We start from the raw sequence: 26,993 nt of genomic DNA, 5'->3' as shown, positions 1-26,993 counted from the left end.
ACAATCCATGTCTATACTATCCCTGTCTATACTATACCATACCTTACTATACATGTCTATACTATACTATACTTAACGAAACTATACCTTTCTATACTATCCGTCTATACTATACCATACCTTACTATACATGTCTATACTATACCTTTCTATACTATCCCTGTCTACACTATACCGGTCTATACTATCCCGGTCTATACTATACCTTACCATACATTACTATATATGTCTAAACTATACCTTACTATACCTTACCTTGCTATACCTTTCTATACTATAACTGTCTATACTATACCTGTCTATACTATACCTGTCTATACTGTGCTACATCTTACTACACCACACCTTGCTATACAAAACCTTGCTACACTATACCTTATTATATCTAACTACACCTTACTGTACTACACCTTACTGTACTATACCTTGCTATACTATACCTTAGTACACATTGCTATATTATACCTTACTATACATTGCTATACTATACCTTGCTACACTATACCATACCCGTCTGTATTATGCTACATCTTAAATCGTACAATACAATTCCTTGCTATAATAACATTGCTATACCTTACTAAACCTTATTATATCTTACTATACTATACCTGACTATACAATACCTTATTATACTATCCCTGTCAATAGTATACCTTACTATACCTGTCTTTACGATACCTGTCTATACCTGCTATACTATATCTTACTATACCTTACTATACCACACCTTATTATATCTTACTATACCTTACTGTCTATACTGTCTATACTATACCACACCTTACTATACATGTCTATACTATACCTGTCTATACTATACCTGTCTATACTATACCACACCTTACTATACATGTCTATACTATACCTGTCTATACTATACCTGTCTATACTATACTACTATACTTACTGTACTTGTCTATTCTATACCTGTCCATACTATACTTTACTACGCCTTACTGTACTATACCTGCCTATACCTCATTATACTATACCTTACTACACTAAACCTGACTATTCCTCATCATACTATACTAAACCTTACTATATTAAACTAAACCTTACCTGTCTATACTATGCTACATCTTACTATACCACACCTTGCTATACTAAACCTTACCATAGCTTATAGCTTACTATACCTTACTGCACTATACCTGTCTACACCGTTCAGGTATAGTATAGTACAGTAAGGAATAGTATAGTAGTATAGCATGATATATTATAGACATGTTTATTATAGACATGTAAAGTATTGACAGGTATAGTATAGACAAGTATAGTACGGTATAGCACAGTAAGTAGTAGTATAGTATAGACAGGTATATTATAGACAGTAAGGTCTTCTGTGCTATACTGTGATATACCGTACTATACTTGTCTATACTAAACCTGTCTATACTTTACATGTCTATAATATACATGTCTATACTATACCATGCTATACCTTACTGTACTATACATGTCTATACTATACTTTACTATACCTCATTATACTACACATTATTATACTATACTAAACCTTACTATACTTGAATATACTATATGTTAATATACTATACATGCCTATACTATACCTTAATATAGCTTACTATATTATACCTGTCCATACTATACCTTACTATACCTTAATATACCCCATTATACTATACCTTACTATATTATACTAAACCTTACTATACAAAACCTTACAATATTATACTAAACCTTACTATATTATACTATATCGTAATATACTATACCTTACTATATATGTCCATACTATACCTTGCTATATTATACTAAACCTTACTATATTATACTATGTCTTAATATACTATATAGGCTTATACTATACCTTACTATATTATACCTTACTATACCTTACTAACCTATACCTTACCAACCTATAACTTACTGTACTATACATTATTACACCTTACTACACCTTGCCTTACTGTACTATACCTCACTATATCTGTCCATACTATTCCTGTCCATACATTACTATACCTTGCTATACTATACCTTAATATACCTCATTATACTATACCTTACTTTATTATACCTTACTATACCATACCTTCCACTACCTTGCTATACCTGTCTATACTATACCTTACTATACCTTAATATACCCCATTATACTATACCTTACTATATTATACTAAACCTTACTATACAAAACCTTACAATATTATACTAAACCTTACTAAATTATACTATATCGTAATATACTATACCTTACTATATATGTCCATACTATACCTTGCTATACCTCATTATACTATATGTTACTATATTATACTATACCATACTATATTATACTATGCCGTAATATATTATACTTTACTATACCCGTCTATACCTTACTAAACCTTGTTATACCTTACCTTACTGTACTATACCTGTCCATACTATACCTTACTAAACCTCATTATACTTTAACTTACCTTACTTTACCTGTCTATACTATACCTTACTATAACTTACAATACTATAACGTACTGTATTATACCTTACTATGTCTATACTATACCTGTCAAAACTATTCCCGTCTATACTATACCTGTCTATACCTTCCTATACCTTACTACCTTATTATATTATACTATACCTTACTAAACTATACCTTAATATACTATACCTGTCCATACTATACCTGTCTATACTATACCTCATTATACGATACCTTACTATATTATACCAAACCTTACTATATTATATCTTAATATACCTTACCTTACTATACCTTGCTACATTATACCTTACTATATTATACCAAACCTTACTATATTATACTATATCTTAATATACCTTACTATATTATACCTTACTATACCTTGCTACATTATACCTTACTATATTATACTACACTAGACCTTACTGCACTAGACCTGTCTATAATATACTTGTCTATACCTCATTATACTATACCTTATTAAACTATACCATATTATACTATACCTTACTAAACTATACCTTAATATACTATACCTGTCCATACTATACCTGTCTATACTATACCTGTCTATACTATACCTGTCTATACTATACCTTACCTTACTATACCTTGCTACATTATACCTTACTATATTATACCAAACCTTACTATTTTATACTATATCTTAATATACCTTAATATATTATACCTTACTATACCTTGCTACATTATACCTTACTATATTATACTATACCTTACTACACTAGACCTGTCTATAATATACCTGTCTATACTATACCTTAGTATACCTCATTATACTATACCTTATTAAACTATAACTTATTATACTATACCTTACTATATTATACTAAACCTTACTATATTATACTAAACCTTACTATATTATACTAAACCTTACAATACTTCACCATACCTGTCTATACCATGCTACATCTTACTATACTACACCTTGCTATACTAAACCTAACCATACTATACCTTATATCTTACTATACCTTACTGCACCATACCTGTCTACACCTTTCTATATTATACCTTACAATACTATACATGTCTATACTATACCTTTCTATAATATACCTGTATAGACTATACCATACTATACCTTACTGTACTATACCTTACTATACTATAACTGTCTATACTATACCTGTCTACACTATACCTCATTATACTAAACCTTACTATATTTTACTATACCATAATATACTATATGTTAATATACTATACATGTCTATATTATACCTCACTATACCTGTCTATACCTTACCATATTATACTAAACCTTACTATATTAGACTATGTCTTAATATACATTATGTTAATATACTATACCGGTCTATACTAAACCTTACTATATTGTACTATACCTTACAATACCTATACCTTACTAACCTATAACTTACTGTACCTTACTATATCTGTCCATACTATACCTTACATTACTACACTATACCCTACTAACCTATAACTTACTGTACTATACCTTACCTTACTATACTATACCTTAATATACTATACCTGTCTATACTATACCTTACTATAATACACCTTACTCTACCTTACTATACCTTGCTATACTGTACCTTACTATACCTGCCTATACTATACCTTACTATACTATACCTAACTATAACTTAGTATATTATACTAAACCTTACTATATTAAACTATATCTTAATATACATGTCTATACTATACCTTAATATACCTCATTATACTATACCTTACAATATTATACTAAATGACGGCCTACCCTGGCCAAACCCGGACGACGCTGGGCCAATTGTGCACCGCCCTATGGGACTCCCAATCACAGCCGAATGTGATACAGCCTGGATTCGAACCAGGGACTGTAGTGGCACCTCTTGCACTGAGATACAGTGCCTTAGACGAGCAGCGGTCAATTGACTGATAAAACATCTATTAGGCCCTAATCTATGGATTTTACATGACTGGGAATACAGATATGCATATGTTGGTCACAGATATCTTTAAAAAAATTAGGGGTGTGGGATCAGAAAACCAGTCAGTATTGTGGCCTGTGGAATGTTTTCCCACTCTCCTTCAATGGCTGTGCGAAGTTGCTCGATATTGGTGGGAACTGGAACACGGTGTCATACACGTCGATCCAAAGCATCCAAAACATGCTCAATGGGTCACATGTCTGGTAAGTACGCAGTCCATGGAAGAACTGGAACAATTTCAGCTTTCATGAATTGTGTACAGATCCTTGTGACATGGGCCGTGCATTATCATGCTGCAACATGAGGTGACATCAGCAAACTGCTCGCCCATACGATGCCATTCAAGCTGTCTGCCATCTGCCCAGTACAGTTTAAACAATAGTTTACTATACTACAACTTCCTATACTACATCTTACTATATGACATAACGTCTTACTATATGACACTACGTCTTACTATACTATATCTTACTATAATATAATGTCTGGTGAGTATGCAGTCCATGGAAGAACTGGGACATTCTCATCTTCTAGGAACTGTGTACAGATCCTTGGGGCCGTGCATTATCATGCTGAAACTTGAGGTGATGACGGCAGATGAATAGCACGACAATGGGCCTCAGGATCTCATCCCGGTATCTCTGTGTATTCAAATCGCCATTGATAAAATGCAATTGTGTTCGTTGTCCGTAGCTTATGCCTGCCCATACCATAACCCCACCGCCACCATGTGGCACTCTGTTCACAACGTTGACATCAGCAAACTGCTCGCCCACACGACGCCATACAAGCTGTCTGCCATCTGCCCGGTACAGATGAAAGCGGGATTCATCTATGAAGAGCACACTTCTCCATGTGCCAGTGGCCATCGAAGTCAGTTATGACGCCGAACTGTAGTCAGATTAAGAACCTGGGCTGGTGTGGTTACACATGGTCTGCGTTTGTGAAGCCGGTTGGACGTACTACCAAATTCTCTAAAACACTGTTGGAGGCGGCTTATGGTTGAGAAATTAACATTAAATTCTCTGGCAACAACTCGTGAACATTCCTGCAGACAGCATGCCAATTGCACGCTCCCACAAAACTTGGCATTGTGTAGCACCTGTGGCATTGTGACAAAACTGCATGTTTTAGAGTGGTCTTTTATTGCCCCCAGCACAAGGTGCATCTGTGTAATCATGCTGTTTAATCAGCTTCTTGATAGGCCACACCTGTCAGGTGGATGGATTATCTTGGCTAAGGATAAATGCTCACTAACAGGGATGTAAACAAATAAGCTTTTTGTGAGAACATTTCGGCGATATTTTAATTCAGCTCATGAAACATGGGACGAACACTTTACATGTGTTTACATACCTTACTATATTTTATTATACCATATCTTACTATAATATATCTTACTAAACTATATACACTACCTTTCAAAAGTTTGGGGTCACTTAGAAAATTCCTTCTATACCTGCTTCTATAAACCAATGAGGAGATGGGAGAGCCAGGACTTGCAGCGCGATCTGCGTCAGAAAAAGGAATGACTTCTATTTTAGCCCTTGGCAACGCAGACGCTCGTTGACGCGCGCGAGCAGTGTGGGTGCAATAATTGAATAATATAGATTCCTACATTTATTTTGCAACACTCGCGCACACGACGCGAGCGGTGTAGTCAGGGTATAAGGCTTAAGAGGGTGTGAACTATGGTGAATGGGTGTAGACAAAGGAGAGCTCTCCAGTAGGTGTACCAAAATATTCGAGGGGCATTTTCTCAAAAGTGGGGTTACAAGTTTATCAACTTTCAAAGCAGAATTACTTTCCCATTGCTCTTCAACTGCAGTGTATGATATACCACTTTCTAGCTCTGAGTCTCTACTTTTATCCAATGTAAAAACCACAATATCAAATGCTGCTACATAGGATGAACGTCAATATGATCATCATAACACTTCCTGTGTATAGTTCTATATCGTCGCTCAATTCTTTATTGAACATTATTACATAACGAATTAACTGAGTAGAATGGACACAGCAGTCTACTTTAGCATTTCTGTATTGGTCTCATTATTTACAATGGAATATACAGTACCTTCAGAAAGTATTCACACCCCTTGACTTTTTCCACATTTTGTTGTGTTACAGGCTGAATTTAAAATGATTAAATGGAAAGTTTGTGTCACTGGCCTACACACAATACCCCATAACGTCAAAGTGGAATTATATTTTTAGAATTGTTTACCTTTTAATTAAAATGTCTTGAGTCAATAAGTATTCAACCCCTTTGTAATGGCAAGCTTTAAAAAAAATGATTTGCTTAACAAATCACGTAAATTGTATAGACTAACTCTGTGTGCAATAATAGTGTTTAACATGATTTTAGAATGACTATCTCATCTCTGTACCCCACACATACAATTATCTGTAAGGTCCCTCAGTTGAGCCTTGAAATTCAAACACAGATTCAACCACAAAGACCAGGGAGGTTTTCCAATGCCTCGCATGGAAGGGTACCTATGGTAGATGGGAAATTAAAAAAAGCAGACATTGAATATCCCTTTGAGCATGGTGAAGTTATTAATTACACTTTGGATGGTGTATCAAAACACCCAGTCACTACAAAGATACAGGCATCCTTCCTAACTCATTTACCAGAGAGGAAGGAAACGGCTCAGGGATTTCACCATGAGGCCAATTGTGATTTTAAAACAGTTACAGAGTTTAATGGCTGTAATAGAAAACTGAGGATGGATCAACAACATTGTAGTTACTCCACAATACTAACCTAAATGACAGAGTGAAAAGAAGAAAGCCTGTACAGAATAAAAAATATTCCAAAACATATAGCCTGTTTGCAATAAGGCACTAAAGTAAAACTGCTAAAAGAGTGTCAAAGAAATTCACTTTATGTCCTGAATACAAAGCATCACTGAGTACCACTTTTCACATCTTCAAGCATGGTGGTGGCTCCATCATGTGATGGATATGCTTGTCAACGGCAAGGGCTGGGGAGTTTTTGGGATAAAAATAAACAGAATAGATCTAAGCACAAGCAAAATCCTACAGGAAAACCTGGCTCAGTCTGCTTTCCAACAGACACAGGAGTTTCTTACCAAGACATGGAATTTTCCTGAGTGGCCTAGTTACAGTTTTGACTGAAATCGTCTTGGAAATCTATGGCAAGACTTGCAAACGGCTGTCTAGCAATGATCAACAACCAACTTGACAGAGCTTGAAACATTTTTAAAAGAATAATGTGCAAATCCAGGTGTGCAAAGCTCTTAGAGACTTACCCAGAAAGACTCACAGCTGTAATCGCTGCCAAAGGTGATTCTAACATGTATTGACTCAGGGGTGTGAGATATTTCTTCATTTCATTTTCAATATATTTATTTAGTTATTTATTTATTTTAACATGTTTTCACTTTGTCATTATGGGGTATTGTTTGTAGATGGGTGAGAAAGGCTGTAACATAACAAAATGTGGAATAAGTCAGTGGGTATGAATACTTTCTGAAGGCACTGGAGACTATTCACATACAGTCAAGTTAAATGATATGGTTTTCAGTAACTGCATTTTTAGGTGAGTTGATTGTATTGAACTGCAAGCTATTGTCCCTCAAAACACAATTGTGAAAATCATACCATACTTCCAAATTCTGATCAACCTCTTTACACAAAGCACTGGGCGACTTAAACCGCAGCAAAACCAAACCATAAACAATCTTGTATTAACCCAGTGTTCTCCCCAAAGAATGTAAAGATGTGCTGGGCCACCTTGTGGACTGGCTACGCAACCACGAAAAAATGTTAAATAAAAAAAGGAATAATAATTTTTTACTTTGTTTGTATTTATATAGGGTCATTTTTTGCTCTAGATTGCAGGAAATTGCATTTACCATGTTAAACAAAAGCTCAAATCTCTGAGTTCTCCGGGCCTCATCACTATACTGGGGAGAACTCTGTAACCACAACTGACAGCCTATGTGAACTGTGGAATGGTGTATTGAAGGCACTGCTTGAATGGTACAGCGAAGAATCATGTCATTGTATTTAATATTTTCTGATTTAAAAAGCCCAGTGCGGTCAAAAAACAGATTTTCCTGTGTTTTATATGAATTTCCACGCTATAAGACTAGAACAATACTGTGAAATGGTGAAAATGATGATACTGCCTTTATAGCGTAAGATCTACTTGGAAAGACTAGCCTGATAACAACCTGACGACAAACAGTCTAAGCCTGATAATGACCTGACTATGGTCCTAGCCTGATAATGACCTGACTATGGTCCTAGCCTGATAATGACCTGACTATGGTCCTAGCCTGATAATGACCTGACTATGGTCCTAGCCTGATAATGACCTGACTATGGTCCTAGCCTGATAATGACCTGACTATGGTCCTAGCCTGATAATGACCTGACTATGGTCCTAGCCTGATAATGACCTGACTATGGTCCTAGCCTGATAATGACCTGACTATGGTCCTAGCCTGATAATGACCTGACTATGGTCCTAGCCTGATAATGACCTGACTATGGTCCTAGCCTGATAATGACCTGACTATGGTCCTAGCCTGATAATGACCTGACTATGGTCCTAGCCTGATAATGACCTGACTATGGTCCTAGCCTGATAATGACCTGACTATGGTCCTAGCCTGATAATGACCTGACTATGGTCCTAGCCTGATAATGACCTGACTATGGTCCTAGCCTGATAATGACCTGACTATGGTCCTAGCCTGATAATGACCTGACTATGGTCCCAGCCTGATAATGACCTGACTATGGTCCTAGCCTGATAATGACCTGACTATGGTCCTAGCCTGATAATGACCTGACTATGGTCCTAGCCTGATAATGACCTGACTATGGTCCTAGCCTGATAATGACCTGACTATGGTCCTAGCCTGATAATGACCTGACTATGGTCCTAGCCTGATAATGACCTGACTATGGTCCCAGCCTGATAATGACCTGACTATGGTCCCAGCCTGATAATGACCTGACTATGGTCCTAGCCTGATAATGACCTGACTATGGTCCTAGCCTGATAATGACCTGACTATGGTCCTAGCCTGATAATGACCTGACTATGGTCCTAGCCTGATAATGACCTGACTATGGTCCTAGCCTGATAATGACCTGACTATGGTCCCAGCCTGATAATGACCTGACTATGGTCCCAGCCTGATAATGACCTGACTATGGTCCCAGCCTGATAATGACCTGACTATGGTCCTAGCCTGATAATGACCTGACTATGGTCCCAGCCTGATAATGACCTGACTATGGTCCCAGCCTGATAATGACCTGACTATGGTCCTAGCCTGATAATGACCTGACTATGGTCCTAGCCTGATAATGACCTGACTATGGTCCCAGCCTGATAATGACCTGACTATGGTCCTAGCCTGATAATGACCTGACTATGGTCCTAGCCTGATAATGACCTGACTATGGTCCCAGCCTGATAATGACCTGACTATGGTCCTAGCCTGATAATGACCTGACTATGGTCCTAGCCTGATAATGACCTGACTATGGTCCTAGCCTGATAATGACCTGACTATGGTCCCAGCCTGATAATGACCTGACTATGGTCCTAGCCTGATAATGACCTGACTATGGTCCTAGCCTGATAATGACCTGACTATGGTCCCAGCCTGATAATGACCTGACTATGGTCCTAGCCTGATAATGACCTGACTATGGTCCTAGCCTGATAATGACCTGACTATGGTCCCAGCCTGATAATGACCTGACTATGGTCCTAGCCTGATAATGACCTGACTATGGTCCTAGCCTGATAATGACCTGACTATGGTCCTAGCCTGATAATGACCTGACTATGGTCCTAGCCTGATAATGACCTGACTATGGTCCTAGCCTGATAATGACCTGACTATGGTCCTAGCCTGATAATGACCTGACTATGGTCCTAGCCTGATAATGACCTGACTATGGTCCTAGCCTGATAATGACCTGACTATGGTCCCAGCCTGATAATGACCTGACTATGGTCCTAGCCTGATAATGACCTGACTATGGTCCTAGCCTGATAATGACCTGACTATGGTCCTAGCCTGATAATGACCTGACTATGGTCCTAGCCTGATAATGACCTGACTATGGTCCCAGCCTGATAATGACCTGACTATGGTCCTAGCCTGATAATGACCTGACTATGGTCCTAGCCTGATAATGACCTGACTATGGTCCTAGCCTGATAATGACCTGACTATGGTCCTAGCCTGATAATGACCTGACTATGGTCCTAGCCTGATAATGACCTGACTATGGTCCTAGCCTGATAATGACCTGACTATGGTCCTAGCCTGATAACGACCTGACTATGGTCCTAGCCTGATAATGACCTGACTATGGTCCTAGCCTGATAATGACCTGACTATGGTCCCAGCCTGATAATGACCTGACTATGGTCCTAGCCTGATAATGACCTGACTATGGTCCTAGCCTGATAATGACCTGACTATGGTCCTAGCCTGATAATGACCTGACTATGGTCCCAGCCTGATAATGACCTGACTATGGTCCTAGCCTGATAATGACCTGACTATGGTCCTAGCCTGATAATGACCTGACTATGGTCCTAGCCTGATAATGACCTGACTATGGTCCTAGCCTGATAATGACCTGACTATGGTCCTAGCCTGATAATGACCTGACTATGGTCCTAGCCTGATAATGACCTGACTATGGTCCTAGCCTGATAATGACCTGACTATGGTCCTAGCCTGATAATGACCTGACTATGGTCCTAGCCTGATAATGACCTGACTATGGTCCTAGCCTGATAATGACCTGACTATGGTCCTAGCCTGATAATGACCTGACTATGGTCCTAGCCTGATAATGACCTGACTATGGTCCTAGCCTGATAATGACCTGACTATGGTCCTAGCCTGATAATGACCTGACTATGGTCCTAGCCTGATAATGACCTGACTATGGTCCTAGCCTGATAATGACCTGACTATGGTCCTAGCCTGATAATGACCTGACTATGGTCCTAGCCTGATAATGACCTGACTATGGTCCCAGCCTGATAATGACCTGACTACGGTCCTAGCCTGATAATGACCTGACTACGGTCCTAGCCTGATAATGACCTGACTATGGTCCTAGCCTGATAATGACCTGACTATGGTCCTAGCCTGATAATGACCTGACTATGGTCCCAGCCTGATAATGACCTGACTATGGTCCTAGCCTGATAATGACCTGACTATGGTCCTAGCCTGATAACGACCTGATGACCTACGGTCCTAGCCTGATAATGACCTGACTATGGTCCTAGCCTGATAATGACCTGACTATGGTCCTAGCCTGATAATGACCTGACTATGGTCCTAGCCTGATAATGACCTGACTATGGTCCTAGCCTGATAATGACCTGACTATGGTCCTAGCCTGATAATGACCTGACTATGGTCCTAGCCTGATAATGACCTGACTATGGTCCTAGCCTGATAACGACCTGACTATGGTCCTAGCCTGATAATGACCTGACTATGGTCCTAGCCTGATAACGACCTGACTATGGTCCTAGCCTGATAATGACCTGACTATGGTCCTAGCCTGATAATGACCTGACTATGGTCCTAGCCTGATAATGACCTGACTATGGTCCCAGCCTGATAATGACCTGACTATGGTCCCAGCCTGATAACGACCTGACTATGGTCCTAGCCTGATAATGACCTGACTATGGTCCCAGCCTGATAATGACCTGACTATGGTCCTAGCCTGATAATGACCTGACTATGGTCCCAGCCTGATAATGACCTGACTATGGTCCCAGCCTGATAACGACCTGACTATGGTCCTAGCCTGATAATGACCTGACTATGGTCCCAGCCTGATAATGACCTGACTATGGTCCTAGCCTGATAATGACCTGACTATGGTCCTAGCCTGATAATGACCTGACTATGGTCCTAGCCTGATAATGACCTGACTATGGTCCTAGCCTGATAATGACCTGACTATGGTCCCAGCCTGATAATGACCTGACTATGGTCCCAGCCTGATAACGACCTGACTATGGTCCTAGCCTGATAATGACCTGACTATGGTCCCAGCCTGATAACGACCTGACTATGGTCCCAGCCTGATAATGACCTGACTATGGTCCCAGCCTGATAATGACCTGACTATGGTCCCAGCCTGATAATGACCTGACTATGGTCCCAGCCTGATAATGACCTGACTATGGTCCTAGCCTGATAATGACCTGACTATGGTCCCAGCCTGATAATGACCTGACTATGGTCCTAGCCTGATAATGACCTGACTATGGTCCCAGCCTGATAACGACCTGACTATGGTCCTAGCCTGATAACGACCTGACTATGGTCCTAGCCTGATAATGACCTGACTATGGTCCTAGCCTGATAACGACCTGACTATGGTCCCAGCCTGATAACGACCTGACTATGGTCCTAGCCTGATAATGACCTGACTATGGTCCTAGCCTGATAATGACCTGACTATGGTCCCAGCCTGATAACGACCTGACTATGGTCCCAGCCTGATAATGACCTGACTATGGTCCTAGCCTGATAATGACCTGACTATGGTCCCAGCCTGATAATGACCTGACTATGGTCCCAGCCTGATAATGACCTGACTATGGTCCCAGCCTGATAATGACCTGACTATGGTCCTAGCCTGATAACGACCTGACTATGGTCCCAGCCTGATAACGACCTGACTATGGTCCTAGCCTGATAACGACCTGACTATGGTCCCAGCCTGATAATGACCTGACTATGGTCCTAGCCTGATAATGACCTGACTATGGTCCCAGCCTGATAACGACCTGACTATGGTCCTAGCCTGATAACGACCTGACTATGGTCCCAGCCTGATAACGACCTGACTATGGTCCTAGCCTGATAACGACCTGACTATGGTCCTAGCCTGATAACGACCTGACTATGGTCCTAGCCTGATAATGACCTGACTATGGTCCTAGCCTGATAATGACCTGACTATGGTCCTAGCCTGATAATGACCTGACTATGGTCCTAGCCTGATAACGACCTGACTATGGTCCTAGCCTGATAACGACCTGACTATGGTCCTAGCCTGATAATGACCTGACTATGGTCCTAGCCTGATAATGACCTGACTATGGTCCTAGCCTGATAATGACCTGACTATGGTCCCAGCCTGATAATGACCTGACTATGGTCCTAGCCTGATAATGACCTGACTATGGTCCTAGCCTGATAACGACCTGACTATGGTCCTAGCCTGATAATGACCTGACTATGGTCCTAGCCTGATAATGACCTGACTATGGTCCTAGCCTGATAATGACCTGACTATGGTCCTAGCCTGATAATGACCTGACTATGGTCCCAGCCTGATAACGACCTGACTATGGTCCCAGCCTGATAATGACCTGACTATGGTCCTAGCCTGATAACGACCTGACTATGGTCCCAGCCTGATAACGACCTGACTATGGTCCCAGCCTGATAATGACCTGACTATGGTCCTAGCCTGATAACGACCTGACTATGGTCCCAGCCTGATAACGACCTGACTATGGTCCTAGCCTGATAATGACCTGACTATGGTCCTAGCCTGATAATGACCTGACTATGGTCCCAGCCTGATAATGACCTGACTATGGTCCCAGCCTGATAATGACCTGACTATGGTCCTAGCCTGATAATGACCTGACTATGGTCCTAGCCTGATAACGACCTGACTATGGTCCTAGCCTGATAACGACCTGACTATGGTCCCAGCCTGATAACGACCTGACTATGGTCCCAGCCTGATAACGACCTGACTATGGTCCCAGCCTGATAACGACCTGATGACCTACGGTCCTAGCCTGATAACCTGAAAGACTATGGTCCAAGCCTGATAACAACCTGGAAGACTACGGTCCCAGCCTGAAAGACTACAGTCCTAGGCTGATAACAGCCTGAAAGACTAGGGACCTAGCCTGATAACAGCCTGAAAGACTACGGTCCTAGCCTGATAACAACCTGAAAGACTACGGTCCTAGCCTGATAACAACCTGAAAGACTACAGTCCTAGCCTGATAACAGCCTGTCTATGGTCCTATCCTGATAAACCTGAAAGATTACGATTCTAGCCTGATAACAGCCTGAAAGACTATGGTCCTAGCCTGATACCAGCCTGTCTATGGTCCTAGCCTGATAAACCTGAAAGACTATGGTCCTAGCCTGATAACAGCCTGAAAGACTACGGTCCTAGCCTGATAACAGCCTGAAAGACTACGGTTCTAGCCTGATAACAGCCTGAAAGACTACGGTCCTAGCCTGATAACAGATTGGAAGACTACGGCCCTAGCCTGATAACAGCCTGGAAGACTACGGTCCTAGCCTGATAACAGCCTGAAAGACTACGGTCCTAGCCTGATAACAGCCTGGAAGACTACGGTCCTAGCCTGAAAGACTACGGTCCTGGCCTGATAACAACCCAAACGACTATGGACCTAGCCTGATAACAACCTGAAAGACTACGGTCCTAGCCTGATAACAACCTCAAAGACCAAGGTTCGAGCCTGATAACAACCTGAAAGACTACGGTCCTAGCCTGATAACAGCCTGAAAGACTACGGTCCTAGTCTGATAACAACCTGAAAAACTATGGTCCTAGTCTGATAACGGTCTGAAAGACTATGGTCCCAGCCTGATAACGACTTGACTACAGTCCTAGCCTGATAACCTCAAAGATAACGGTCCTAGCCTGATAACAGCCTGAAAGACTATGGTCCTAGTCTGATTAAAAACCTGAAAGACTACTGTCCTAGCCTGATAACAGCCTGAAAGACTACGGTCCTAGCCTGATAACAGCCTGAAAGACTACGGTCCTAGCCTGATAACAACCTGAAAGACTACGGTCCTAGCCTGATAACAACCTGAAAGACTACGGTCCTAGCCTGATTAACAACCTGAAAGACTACGGTCCTAGCCTGATAACAACCTGAAAGACTACGGTCCTAGCCTGATAACAACCTGAAAGACTATGGTCCTATTCTGATAACAGCCTGAAAGACTATGGTCCTAGTCTGATAACAGCCGGAAAGACTACAGTCCTAGCCTGATAACAGCCTGAAAGACTATGGTCCTAGTCTGATAACAGCCGGAAAGACTACAGTCCTAGCCTGATAACAGCCTGAAAGACTATGGTCCTAGCCTGATAACAACCTGAAAGACTACAGTCCTAGTCTGATAACAACCTGAAAGACTAGGGTCCCAGCCTGATAGAATACAGTCCTATCCTGATAACAGCCTGAAAGACTACTGTCCCAGCCTGATAACGACCTGACTATGGTCCTAGCCTGATAACAACCTGAAAGACTACGGGCTAAGCCTGATAACGACCTGATGACCTACGGTGCTAGCCTGATAACAACCTGAAAGACCACGGTCCTAGCCTGATGATAACCTGAAAGACTACGGTCCTGGCCTGATAACAGCCTGAAAGACCAAGGTTCGAGCCTGATAACAACCTCGAAGACTACGGTCCTAGCCTGATAACAACCTCGAAGACTATGGTCCTATTCTGATAACAGCCGGAAAGACTACGGTCCTAGCCTGAAAGACTATGGTCCCAGCCTGATAACGACTTGACTACAGTCCTAGCCTGATAACCTCAAAGATAACGGTCCTAGCCTGATAACAGCCTGAAAGACTATGGTCCTAGTCTGATAAAAACCTGAAAGACTACTGTCCTAGCCTGATAACAGCCTGAAAGACTACGGTCCTAGCCTGATAACAGCCTGAAAGACTACGGTCCTAGCCTGATAACAACCTGAAAGACTATGGTCCTATTCTGATAACAGCCTGAAAGACTACGGTCCTAGCCTGATAACAACCTGAAAGACTATGGTCCTAGCCTGATAACAACCTCGAAGACTATGGTCCTATTCTGATAACAGCCGGAAAGACTACGGTCCTAGCCTGAAAGACTATGGTCCTAGACTGATAACAACCTGAAAGACTATGGTCCTAGCCTGATAACAACCTCGAAGACTATGGTCCTATTCTGATAACAGCCGGAAAGACTACGGTCCTAGCCTGAAAGACTATGGTCCTAGACTGATAACAACCTGAAAAACTATGGTCCTAGTCTGATAACGGTCTGAAAGACTATGGTCCCAGCCTGATAACGACTTGACTACAGTCCTAGCCTGATAACCTCAAAGATAACGGTCCTAGCCTGATAACAGCCTGAAAGACTATGGTCCTAGTCTGATAACGACCTGAAAGACTACAGTCCTAGCCTGATAACAGCCTGAAAGACTATGGTCCTAGCCTGATAACAACCTGAAAGACTACGGTCCTAGCCTGATAACAACCTGACTACGGTCCTAGCCTGATAACAACCTGAAAGACTACGGTCCTAGCCTGATAACAGCCTGAAAGACTATGGTCCTAGTCTGATAACAGCCGGAAAGACTACAGTCCTAGCCTGATAACAGCCTGAAAGACTATGGTCCTAGTCTGATAACAGCCGGAAAGACTACAGTCCTAGCCTGATAACAGCCTGAAAGACTACAGTCCTAGTCTGATAACAACCTGAAAGACTACGGTCCTAGCCTGATAACAGCCGGAAAGACTACAGTCCTAGCCTGATAACAACCTGAAAGACTACGGTCCTAGCCTGATAACAACCTGAAAGACTATGGTCCTAGCCTGATAACAGCCTGAAAGACTACGGTCCTAGCCTGATAACAGCCTGAAAGACTACAGTCCTAGTCTGATAACAACCTGAAAGACTACAGTCCTAGCCTGATAACAGCCGGAAAGACTACAGTCCTAGTCTGATAACGACCTGAAAGACTACAGTCCTAGCCTGATAACAACCTGAAAGACTACGGTCCTAGCCTGATAACAACCTGAAAGACTACGGTCCTAGCCTGATAACAGCCTGAAAGACTACAGTCCTAGCCTGATAACAGCCTGAAAGACTATGGTCCTAGTCTGATAACAGCCTGAAAGACTATGGTCCTAGCCTGATAGAATACAGTCCTATCCTGATAACAGCCTGAAAGACTACTGTCCCAGCCTGATAACGACCTGACTATGGTCCTAGCCTGATAACGACCTGATGACCTACGGTGCTAGCCTGATAACAACCTGAAAGACCACGGTCCTAGCCTGATGATAACCTGAAAGACTACGGTCCTGGCCTGATAACAGCCTGAAAGACTACGGTCCTAGCCTGATAACAACCTGAAAGACTACGGTCCTAGCCTGATGATAACCTGAAAGTCTACTGTCCTGGCCTGATAACAGCCTGAAAGACTACGGTCCTAGCCTGATAACAACCTCGAAGACTACGGTCTAAGCCTGATAACAACCTCGAAGACTACGGTCCTAGTCTGATAACAGCCTGAAAGACAACGGCCCTAGCCTGATAACAAGCTGAAAGACTACGGTCCTAGTCTGATAACAGCCTGAAAGACAACGGCCCTAGCCTGATAACAACCTCGAAGACTATGGTCCTATTCTGATAACAGCCGGAAAGACTACGGTCCTAGCCTGAAAGACTATGGTCCTAGTCTGATAACGGTCTGAAAGACTATGGTCCCAGCCTGATAACGACTTGACTACAGTCCTAGCCTGATAACAACCTCAAAGATAACGGTCCTAGCCTGATAACAGCCTGAAAGACTATGGTCCTAGTCTGATAAAAACCTGAAAGACTACTGTCCTAGCCTGATAACAGCCTGAAAGACTACGGTCCTAGCCTGATAACAACCTGACTACGGTCCTAGCCTGATAACAACCTGAAAGACTACGGTCCTAGCCTGATAACAGCCTGAAAGACTATGGTCCTATTCTGATAACAGCCTGAAAGACTATGGTCCTAGCCTGATAACAACCTGAAAGACTACAGTCCTAGCCTGATAACAACCTCGAAGACTACGGTCTAAGCCTGATAACAGCCTCGAAGACTATGGTCCTAGCCTGATAACAGCCTGAAAGACAACGGCCCTAGCCTGATAACAAGCTGAAAGACTACGGTCTAAGCCTGATAACAACCTCGAAGACTATGGTCCTAGCCTGATAACAGCCTGAAAGACAACGGCCCTAGCCTGATAACAAGCTGAAAGACTACGGTCCTAGTCTGATAACAACCTGACTACGGTCCTAGACTGATAACAACCTGAAAGACTACGGTCCTAGCCTGATAACAGCCTGAAAGACTACAGTCCTAGCCTGATAACAGCCTGAAAGACTATGGTCCTAGCCTGATAATAACCTGAAACACTACGGTCCTAGCCTGATAGAATACAGTCCTAGCCTGATAACAGCCTGAAAGACTACGGTCCTAGGCTGATAACAACCTGAAAGACTAGGGACCTAGCCTGATAACAGCCTGAAAGACTACTGTCCTAGCCTGATAACAGCCTGAAAGACTACGGCCCTAGCCTGATAACAGCCTGAAAGACTACGGTCTAAGCCTGATAATGACCTGATGACCTACGGTCTAAGCCTGATAACAGCCTGAAAGACTACGGTCCTAGCTTGATAACAACCTGAAAGACTATGGTCCTAGCCTGATAACAGCCTGAAAGACTATGGTCCTAGCCTGATAACAGCCTGAAAGACTATGGTCCTAGCCTGATAACAGCCTGAAAGACTACGGTCCTAGCCTGATAACAACCTGAAAGACTACGGTCCTAGCCTGATAACAACCTGAAAGACTACAGTCCTAGCCTGATAACAGCCTGAAAGACTATGGTCCTAGCCTGATAACAGCCTGAAAGACTACGGCCCTAGCCTGATAACAGCCTGAAAGACTACGGTCTAAGCCTGATAATGACCTGATGACCTACGGTCTAAGCCTGATAACAACCTCAATGACTATGGTCCTAGCTTGATAACAACCTGAAAGACTACGGTCCTAGCCTGATAACCTAAAAGACTACAATCATAGTCTGATAACAGCCTGAAAGACTATGGTCCTAGCCTGATAACGACCTGAAAGACTACGGTCCTAGCCTGATAACAACTTCAAAGACTTTGGTCCTAGCCTGATAACGACCTCAATACGGTCCTAGCCTGACAACAACCCGACTACGGTCCTAGCCTGATAACAACCTGAAAGACTACAGTCCTAGCCTGAAAGACTACGGTCCTAGCCTGATAACAGCCTGAAAGACTACGGTCCTAGCCTGATAACAACCTGAAAGACTACGGTCCTAGCCTGAAAGACTACGGTCCTAGCCTGATAACAGCCTGAAAGACTACGGTCCTAGCCTGATAACAGCCTGAAAGACTACGGTCCTAGCCTGATAACAGCCTGAAAGACTATGGTCCTAGCCTGATAACAGCCTGTCTATGGTCCTAGCCTGATAACAGCCTGAAAGACTACAGTCCTAGCCTGATAACAACCTGAAAGACTACGGTCTAAGCCTGTGCACCAGCCTAGGGTGAAAAACTGGGTCAAATGAACATGGCACTGGCCATATTCCACAGGAACACCAGAGTAGCTCTGATACAATGCGTCAAGCCCGCTGGAGAGGGACAGAACGCGCAATCGAGAGGGATTGAGAGCCGTTGTTGCTTCGCCAGGCATCTCTACCTGTCAATACATGACCTAACAGATTGATAGTCAGTATTCAGTGTTCATAAAAGTATGCCTTATTTACTTTGAAGAACTACTAAAATAGTGATTTTGTCAGACAGCATAGTTGGGTGCTCTATAGCCAGCTACTAGCCCATTAGGATGACTAGTTGGAGAGCACAGAGATAGATGGCTGGCTGCTACTGCCTGATCAGAGATGAGATGATGACTTGGAATTAAATAAAAAGAAAGTCATTCAATATATAAAAAGTAATATACACAACAAATGAAATATTTTCTTTAAAGTAATGTGAATAAATGATGGTTAGCAATTGATAAGCAATAGACCTAACAGACACACAGCTAGCATCATGGGGTTTTTTATTAATTGTTTTGTGTGTTGTTTAAGTTTGGCACAATTATCGTATAATAATAGAGTAACCAACAATAATGGACAATAACCGTGAACTAAAAAAAAATGTGTCATAATTGTTTTAAAATATTTATTTTAGGAGAATGGGAGATTCAACTTTATATTCAAGAAGATAATAAAAAAAATTCAGTTTTACAAGCAGAACGGCACAGAAGCTTCATTTCCTAAAGTTATGACAATAAACGTGGCTATTTGCATGACAATTAATCATAACCCCAAATTCTATAATCGTCACAGTCCTAGTGTTGTTACAGCAGTCAATTCCATAATGTACTTATTGTAAAAAATATATATAAGAAAACCGTGACTATTTTTCTAAAAAACTAAGCCGAAACCAAACCAACCTCAAAAAACACTAAACATTTGTCAAGGTGTTGGAATGAACGACGGCTCTGCTCTTCCTCCTTTGCAGTCTGGGCCGGCAGACTGAAATACACAGCGGCCACAGATGGCTTTGGAGATAGGTGTGAAAGTCTGACTGAGGACATGGCTGAGTAGAAAGACCAGAACAAAAATGGGAATGCTAAAGGATATTGGATTATAGAATTGCAGAATATTTTGGTCTATCCTAAAAAAAATAAGGCTAACAAGTCTGTAAATTCGATGTGAGACAGAATTGGTTGATGTGTAAAGTGTTAGTGAGTAGCTTAAATACAAAAACTGTTAGATGAAATCGCATTCACTGGCATCATTTCATTAATAATAATTTGTGCATTCAGCCATAAGTACATTTTTCAACAAAACCTGTTTGGTCTTTGGACACATCATTGCATCTTGGGAATAACCTGGATACCAAGTAAACAATAGCAGGATCATTTTGATATGGCAACATTTTGCCAACAGCAGGCTGTCTTTGTTATTGCAGTAGGCCTAAGTAAACAAGGCAACAACCAAGCAATCTCTCATAATATCTCCTCAATATAAAATGGAGTGCAGAGCATCTATGAGTCATAGCCAGGCATGACTTGCTATAAACAGTCATTTACCGATGGCGAAACAGGAAAAGTATAGATTAACTCAGGGTTTTTTTCCTTCACATTAACTAGCCTAAACAAACCTTATTCTATGGTGGACCTAGGCTCTATGTTATAAAGTAGCATAGTCTAAAATAAATGAATTAGGTCTACAGTCGCCTATTCTTTGTAAGCTCTGTCTCCAGTAACCTAGTATCAAAAGGGGTTTTCCACTGGCAAAACTGTTATGAAAAAGGAATGAAAACATTTATAGCTGATCATCATTTTCCTCACACTTTTAAATGAATAGGCTATTTCCAAAAGCATGCTTCTAATTAAAAAACCTTTTCTCCATCAATTCACCGTCACATCAGGACAATGGAAAAACCCACAGAGCCATTCAGGGAGGGAATCGCAACATTTTCTATTGATCCGCTCTCTCTCGCTCTCTCCCCCCTCCCTTTCTCTATCTCACTCATAGACCCCTGGAAACTGCAAACATCAATCAGCCACTCCATTGAGTCTGCCCGGCCACTACGTTGAATGGACTTACTAGTTCTGCTCCACAAACCAGCGTAAATAACAAACGTGCACAATCAATACACCTGCTGCCCGAGTAACTGAAACTCCCCAGTCCCTAGCCTATTTCAGTCACATTTAGGCTAACCTAACAATATGAAACACATGCATTTTTTTCTACTAAGTTGCCTGTCTGGTTGGACTAGAAGTAGGCCTATCCCCCTGGTTCAATGTCACATTCCAGTAGCTCGAAACAGCAACAAAGAGTATGGCTCTATGACAAAAAGCTATCAAAGAAGTCTTACTGTGCCGAGAAGCATCTGGAGTTCTCCCAGCGCGGCGCTAACCCTCAGGGATGTATCTTTGCTCCAGTTATAGTGATAAGCTGCTTACCTGGTTGTCACTTTGGCTTGAGGAGCTGCTGTAGGATGGTTACAAAGGCCTGAGAGAGAGAGAGAGAGAGAGAGAGAAAACACAGAGAGTTCTGATTTTCAATTGCCTAGTGTGATTCACCAGTGGGAGAGCGAGTCAGAGCAAGAGAGTTTGAGAAGGAGGGGGTGAGAGTCAAAGGAGGAGAGAGACTGGGAGGGGGATGCTCAGAATTACCTCAGCATGCCCACTGACATCATCGCTCAAAGACTGGCTACAGAGGAAACTATGGTAACCGTTTCCATGCGCTGACACAGTCAAGCCCTTTTAATTGTCAGAGCAACCATGGAGCTTGAGCCACCAGAGCCATGCCTTGACTTCCTAGATATACCCTATAACAAGATCTGTGCCATAGGCATTAGGCAATAATACAGGCTAGATGGTTTTGGAAGAGTTGGAAATTATTAACGGGTTATAGCCTAGAATTGTTTTTCACATCACGTTCAAATGGGTTCTTCATAATGTCAGTGTCAACTTTTTATTTTAATTAAATGGTCAAATCCTAATATGATAGCAGATTCACGACAGAGAGAGAGAGAGAGAGAGAGAGAGAGATAGAGGGCAGCAGGGCGATTAACATTATAATGAATCCTCACGAAAGCTCAGTCTAATTTGAAATGGAGGCGTCCATTGTGGCAAATCTCTGTTGGATTTGCTATTCAATGCATTTCCTAACAGTGACACTGGTGTGGGTTGAGGAATTGTGAAGCTTTTGCAGAGAATACTGTATTGACTGTCCTGATGAATATAACGGATAAATGCACATAATGAAGATGACGCTTAATAAACATTTGTGTTCAACTGCACACGTGTTCAATGTTGGTTTTAAGGCCAACATACAATTTTATTACATTTTTTATTTAACTAGGTAAGTCAGTAGAAGCCATGGTTTCCATTAAAGGCAACATAACAAGTAGCCTATTTTACTCGATTGTCCAAAATAATCAATCAGGCAGATGGACAATAGACACTGTATATTATTCTACCACAGATAAAGATATTTAGATTTCAAATCGGCTGAGCTGTATAGAGACATCAATTCCATCCTTCATTTGATTAGCAAGAAGAATATTATTCTAAGGAGAAACTTTGTTTTGTTATTTGTCAATAATATAAACCATTATCCAAGCCACACACATTAAAAACAGGACATATCAACCTCTACAGAAAATCGGATAACGCTTTATACATAAGTTCTTATACCTGTGTAGTAACTTTGTATATTGGTAGCAAGTCGTTTTTTGACACATTTTAGTAGTAGAAGCCTAATTGCATTTTAATTGCATAGTAATGGTGTTGCGCGGTTATTGCACAAGATTAATAAAGACAGTTCTTTATCCTCGTGTAGTAATGAAAACTACAACTCCCTTTTTTTATGCAATTAGACAACAAAGCAATTACTAAAACACTATATTAATGTTCAGTCCATAGACTAAATGTTCAGTCCATAGGCTAATGTTCATGCCCCTGCTGTTTTTGTCTTAAAGCGACAATCAGCAGTAGAAACAATAAAACGGCCTCCCCAACCCTGTTTGGGTAAAAAGCTGAGGGATGGGGCTGGAGAAATTGAATCACTCTCAAATGTATAGACAGAGCTATGGATGCAAGGCTTGGCCATACATGATATCAACATTATAGTTTTAATCATGTTTAGAGGCTGTTTGTTAACATTTTCATTATTTACAAGCTTATATTTTGGGTTCTGATGGGGTATAACAGCTGAACTAAACTCACGGAGACACTTATAAATTATATTCTTCAAGAATCAATGGGTACATATCATTAATTTATAAATCCCAAAATGGATGTAGCAACTACAAAATACCCCTTTAAGTTCCAAAAGTTCAGTAAAACACAGAAGAGGGAACCAAGGCAAGTTACAAGGGCTATAAAGCTGAAGCATCTGTTAGTACGAGGTAATTGAGGTAATATGTACACTACCGTTCAAAAGTTTGGGGTCACTAAGAAATGTCCTTGTTTCCCATGAAAACATACATGAAATTAGTTGAAAAAATGAAGAGGAAATACAGTCAAGACGTTGACAAGGTTATAAATAATGATTTTTAATTGAAACAATAATTGTGTCCTTCAAACTTTGCTTTTGCCAAAGAATCCTCCATTTGCAGAAATTATAGTCTTGTAGACCTTTGGCATTTTATTTCAATTTGTTGAGGTAATCTAAAGAGATTTCACACCATGCTTCCTGAAGCACCTCCAACAAATTGGATTGGCTTGATGGGCACTTCTTACGTACCAAACGGTCAAGCTGCTCCCACAACAGCTCAATAGGGTTGAGATCCGGTTACTGTGCTGGCCACTCCATTATAGACAGAATACCAGCTGACTGCTTCTTCCCTAAATAGTTCGGAGCTGTGCTTTGGGTCATTGTCCTGTTGTAGGAGGAAATTGGCTCCAATTAAGCACCGTCCACAAGGTATGGCATGGCATTGAAAAATGGAGTGATAGCCTTCCTTCTTCAAGATCCCTTTATACCCTGTACAAATATCCCACTTTACCACCACCAAAGCACCCCAGACCATCACATTGCCTCCACCATGCTTGACAGATGGCGTCAAGCACTCCTCCAGCATCTTTTCATTTTTGTCTGCGTCTCACAAATGTTCTTCTTTGTGATCCGAACACCTCAAACTTAGATTTGTCTGTCCATAACACTTTTTTCCAACCTTCCTCTGTCCAGTGTGTGTGTTATTTTGCCCATCTTAATCTTTTATATTAGTTGGCCAGTCTGAGATAGGGCTTTTTCTTTGTAACTCTGCCTAGAGGGCGGCAGGTAGCCTAGTGGTTTGAGTGTTGGGACTTGTAACCGAAAGGTTGCTAGATTGAATCCCCGAGCTGACAAGTTAGAAATCTGTCGTTCTGACCATGAACAAGGCAGTTAACCCACTGTTCCTAGGCTGTCATTGTAAATAAGAATTTGTTCTTAACTGACTTGCCTAGTTAAATAAAGGCTAAATAAAAAAATAGAAGCCCAGCACCCGGAGTCGCCTCTTCACTGTTGATGTTGGGACTGGTGTTTTGCGGGTGCAATTTATGAAGATGCCAGTTAATAAGGACTTGTGAGGCGTCTGTTTCTCAAACTAGACACTCTAATGTACTTGTCCTCTTGCTCAGTTGTGCACCAGGGCCTCCCACTCCTCTTTCTATTCTGGTTAGAGCCAGTTTTCACTGTTCTGTGAAGGGAGTAGTACACAGCGTTGTACGAGATCTTCAGTTTCTTCGCAATTTCTCGCATGGAATAGCCTTAATTTCGCAGAACATGAATAGATTGATGAGTTTCAGAAGAATGTTCTTTGTTTATGGCCATTTTGAGCCTGTAATCAAACCCACAAATGCTGATGCTCCAGATACTCAACTAGTCTAAAGAAGGCCAGTTTTATTGCTTCTTTAATCAGGACAACAGTTTTCAGCTGTGCTAACATAATTGCAGAAGGGTTTTCTAATGATAAACTTGGATTAGCTAACACAACGTGCCATTGGAACACAGGAGTGATGGTTGCTGATAATGGGCCTCTGTACGCCTATGTAGATATTCCATAAAAAAAATCTGCCGTTTCCAGCTGCAATATTCATTTACAACATTAACAATGTCTACACTGTATTTCTGATCAATTTTGTGTTATTTTAATGGACAAAAAAAATTGCTTTTCTTTTAAAAAACAAGGACATTTCTAAGCGACCCCAAACTTTTGAACGGTAGTGTACATATAGGTAGTTATTAAAGTGACTATGCATAGATAATAACAGAGAGTAGCAGCCGCGTAAACAAGGTGTTCAGAGTCAGACAAATAAAACATGGGTACGTACATGTTGTTAACTAAGCACTTTATAGTACAATAATATACTCTCGCATCCTTGTGTGAGTGTCTTCAATGCAGACCTTCTTGAGACACAGTCTAGTATTTTATTATTCAAAATGTGCAAGCAAGAAGATAACGTGCTAACTCACTCACTCACACACACACACACACACACACACACACTGACTGACTGACTGACTGACTGACTGACGGACCTCATCAATGCCCAACCACCAGCAACAGATGACACCCTGCTAGTCTGAAACACTAACCCAAGGCAAGGCCAATATTCAAACTAGATAGATAGATAGAGAAGCCATTGCGTATTGAACTTAATCTAGCTAACGTTAGCTAATAACAGGTTGCTAGCTAATTTACTAGAGAGTTTGTGCTAGCCAAATTACTTAACATGCAAAAACACAAGAAGTGTAGTTAGCTAGCTAGATAAGACAGATGCCTAGAATATTTACTTTACATTTTAAAATGTCACCTTGATGATGGTTGACTTCGGCTAGCTGTACCTTCAAGCCAAGTAACTTTAGCTAGCTAACGTTAGCTAGGTATCTAGCTAATCATAACGTGTAAACTTTTTCTGACAATCTTTGACGACGTGAGTGAGAACATGTCGAAACTCAACTTTTGTATCTACTTTTGTATCTATCAAAGACGTGTTTTTTCCACATCTGACACACATTCCATAGTTAAATATTAATCTGTCATTACATAGTAAACAATATTTGAAATTACATTTTACCTGTACACATCACATTCTAGTCCCCCGCTAAACAACGTTCAGTCTGTCACGTATTTCCACGACCACACCAGCAGTATGGAGTAGACCAAAGCAATCGA

At 41.2% G+C, this 26,993-nt stretch overlaps 1 protein-coding gene across 1 annotated transcript in view; it reads right to left on the bottom strand.

Annotated features, from left to right (window-relative positions):
- Positions 1-26,786, bottom strand: part of pam (peptidylglycine alpha-amidating monooxygenase) — a 178,904-nt gene extending 152,118 nt beyond the window's left edge. Inside the window, 2 exon segments of the mRNA XM_014145629.2 lie at positions 22,288-22,336; positions 26,632-26,786. The gene's annotated coding sequence lies outside the window, so the exon portion shown is untranslated.
- Positions 26,787-26,993: the final 207 nt, after the last annotated feature.

The sequence above is a fragment of the Salmo salar genome, chromosome ssa01, assembly GCF_905237065.1.
Source record: "Salmo salar chromosome ssa01, Ssal_v3.1, whole genome shotgun sequence".
Lineage (NCBI taxonomy): Eukaryota > Metazoa > Chordata > Actinopteri > Salmoniformes > Salmonidae > Salmo > Salmo salar.
The sequence above is the reverse complement of the archived record's forward strand: the minus strand, read 5'-3'. Positions and strand labels throughout refer to the sequence as shown.